The sequence below is a fragment of the Lactuca virosa genome, chromosome 6 (genome assembly GCF_052849685.1).
Source record: "Lactuca virosa cultivar CGN04683 chromosome 6, Lactuca_virosa_CGN04683_v6, whole genome shotgun sequence".
In the NCBI taxonomy this organism is placed as follows: Eukaryota; Viridiplantae; Streptophyta; class Magnoliopsida; order Asterales; family Asteraceae; genus Lactuca; species Lactuca virosa.
In genome coordinates, this window is record NC_136431.1 from 218474800 (window position 1) to 218478557 (window position 3758).

Below are 3758 nucleotides of genomic sequence, written 5' to 3' on the forward strand. Positions count from 1 at the left end.
GGCCGTACACCCTTGTTAGGATGATATCTTTGAACCTAGAATACTTCCCAGACATTCGTTACTCATTAGAACTCTAGAACCTTTGAATCCCTATGAATCAAGACCGAAATGTCACCTTTCTTGGAGTGTGTACGGTCGTACACTCATTGGCCGTACACTCTCTTGAGTGGCCGCAAACCACTTTAAGTCAATCGCATGTGATTGTAACACTTAGTTTCAAGTGTTTCCTAGTCCCTAAGGGTGTTTTCGTGCATGTTAGTTGTCCAAAACACTAATTAAATGCCCATATATACCATTATATGTCATTTAGGACTCGTTTGTGTCTCGGAAATTCATTCGTGGAACTACTCATCCTTACGCGAACCTTCATTCGAAACGCTTACTACAGGTGAGTTCATACCCCTATATTTTCCGAGTTTTTAATGTTTTCAGGGGGAGAATACAAGTAAAAGCACAAGTAATCTTGTGTTTAAAAATATAATTTGGTTTATTATATTTTCATATCACTAGTATACATTGAACATAGAAATTGCATACATGGTAAACATCGTCATTACTAGACAAGGAAACAGTTTTTCTAAAACAAAAAGCTTATGAACTCACCAGCTTTATGCTGATACTCTTTCAAAACCTACTTGTATTCTCAGGACATTAGTAGACAGGTACACGCACCGGGTTCAATAAGATGGAGCATAGTAGTTCGAGTCTTTACTTGTTATTTACTTTTGGAGTCAATCGTGTATGATTCAAATGTAATGTAATCACTATACTATTAATACAATGGTTGTTGTTGCTTTGATTACTATTATTCAATTGTTGTGATACTATACATGACGTCCTACGCCCCCTAACGTTTCCGCCGTTTCGGTTTGGGGGTGTGACAGATTGGTATCAGAGCATTGTTTATAGTGAACTTAGTATATCAACCAGTAAAAGATATACAACTATAAATACAATGGGGTCGGAGTGCTCTAACTAAAAGTATACTTTTAAAATATAAGTATCTTACGAGAAGTATACTGATAAGCATACATACTAAGAACAAGTTTCACAAATAAGAACAAGTAAGAACAAAACAAACAAAAGTATTTAAATGTTGGACACTACAGTCAAACCTAAGCAATTATGTAATCATATCTGGAATAAATATAACCTGATCAACTATATTTATTTGAGATACGACCAACATGTGTTTGGGAGTGATAGTGGTGTTACAACGAGTCTAAAACTTACATAACTCTATATACAAAGTATCCTTAGAACAAAACATAAAGATAAAATACTATAGGAGTATTTTAGACACTATAACAAACTTGAATGAGAACTAAAAGACCTTTACTGGCAGGTCTATAGTTGTGAATTGCATGCTTCCAGGGTTATATATAATTGGGATCTTATAGACTCAGAATTGGTGATCTACGCTCTACTACCTGTTCCTTGTTTGGTTGTGGTTTTGGAGTAGGATCACCTATTCGAAGGTCTATTTAATCTTGGTTATATACAGCTTTCATGCACTGCTTGACTATAGGAGGACCCAGTTTGGATCATCAATAACTATAAGAAGAAATGTTTACTTAATCTCATAGGATTCTTTAGACATCCCCATTCTCGCGCGAACAACCTATATAAAGATAGCCATTCTACTACAATCACCAACACAGGAATCAAAGAGGAACCGGAGAGGATTCATAAAGAGGGTTTCCTAGAAGGAATCATATGAGGATGCAAATCTTCCATCAAGAAGTGATGGAGATCTGTGGTAGAACCCGAAGCATGAACTACAGTGAATATCAGAACCATAAGAAAGCCCAGAAACAACAAACCCTCACAGCTGAATTCAGGACCATCATAACTAGGACATAAACCCCTCCCGAGGCGCGCAAGGTGGTAGAGCACCATATACGTCTTACTAATAATTAACTAACTAATATGATCTAGGGAGTTAGTGATTACACTGCTCACAACTATGTGTCAGGCTTATTGCCTTTATCATATCAGCTAAGTAACAGTAAACCGGATTTCCATAACTTCATTAAGAGGGTAGTCACTATCAAATTCATAAGTCTATGTTGCGTAGACCTCTGTTATGAATTGCTTCAAACGTCAGAACATGAAACACTCAGAACTAAGTTAACTTCGATTCAGAATACACTCGATTTGTAACATCTAAGGACTTACCCTCATTTCGTCTTTAAACCTTTTGGCAGCAAGATGCCACCGAAGAAGTCGAACAGAAACAAAAACAACGCACCACCGCCACCACCTCCTCAGTATAACCCGGTTGTCTTTCAGGCGACAGTAACAGTCGCATTGACAGCTGTCATAACTCAAATCAATGCAAGTGGTACCGGTGGATCGGGTAGTGGTACCAACAACTTTAACCACAGACACACAATGGAGTGCTCATCCAAAGACTTCATGATTTGTGGACCCAAATCCTTCAATGGAAATGGGGGAGTCATCGCCTTAATGCGATGGTTCGAGAAGACAGAATCGATTTTCGAGTTATGCGCGTGCCCCGAGGGAAGCAAAGTGAAGTTTGCTGCCTGCACCTTCTCTGACAGAGCCCTTAAATGGTGGAACAGCCATGTCAAGTCATTGACTCTTCCTATAGCAAACGCAATGGGCTGGGAAAGTCTAAAGGAAATGATGCTGGAAGAATACTGCCCGAGGGGCGAAGTACAGAAACTAGAGCATGAACTGTGGAATCTTACTATGGCAGGCTCAGACATAGAAGCTTACACCGACAGATTCAGCGTCTTAGTTGCGCTATGCCCGGGAATGGTTACCCCGGAGAGCAGGAAGGTAGGGAGGTACATTTGGGGACTGCCTTCTCCAATCCAAGGAAACGTATTGGCAGCAAAACCTCTTACATTCGACAGTGCCAAACACCTGGCCCAAACATTGGTGGACTATGGGATCCGCCAAGGCATAATGGACCCGGTTCAGGAGTCAACGAAAGGAAATAATGATAAACAAAGGTCTAAGAGCAGAAGGAAGAGACAATCAACACAAGAACCCTCCGAGGAACAACAGGCGGGTGCAACCTATGCTGCTACGACACCAACCACATCAACACCAAGTAGTCGTTACGCTGGAACCCTCCCTAAATGTAATAAGTGCAACTTCCATCATATCGGAAGGTGTCGGAAGTTGTATTGCAAGAACTGCCTCAGAAGGGGCATACCATTCGCTTCTGTAGGGCACCGGCACGACCAATCTCTCAGGTCCCATTTGAAGGTGTGAGTCAGACCTGCCACGAATGTGGTGAAACGGGACACTACATGAGAGATTGTCCATTGGTCAGGAACCCTGGTGACGAAGGAAGAGTGCTAATGATCACTGCAGGGGAGTCTACCCTGGAACCACCTGAGAACAGCGGTACGCCTTCCAACTCAAATCTTTTCCCAAACCTACATTTTCAAGGAAACCATCTCACGACTAAATTCTAACTATAATATTTTCTTCCTCGTCTAAACAAAGCACATAGTTTATGTAAAACCAAATACTCTTTCTGGTAAGCTATAATGACTTGGTGTAAACAGTAGGGCCATATATAATTAAGAACCAATAGACTTAGAGTGCGTGATTCCGCCTTATTGCCTGTTCCTTGTCTGGTTGTGGATTTAGGGCAGAGTCACTCAGTCGACCGTCTCATCCATCTTAATTATATATGACTTGTAGACACCAAGCGATTATAGAGAGACTGGATAGGGACCATAATATCAAGTATCATTCACTAGAACAATTTCTCAGTT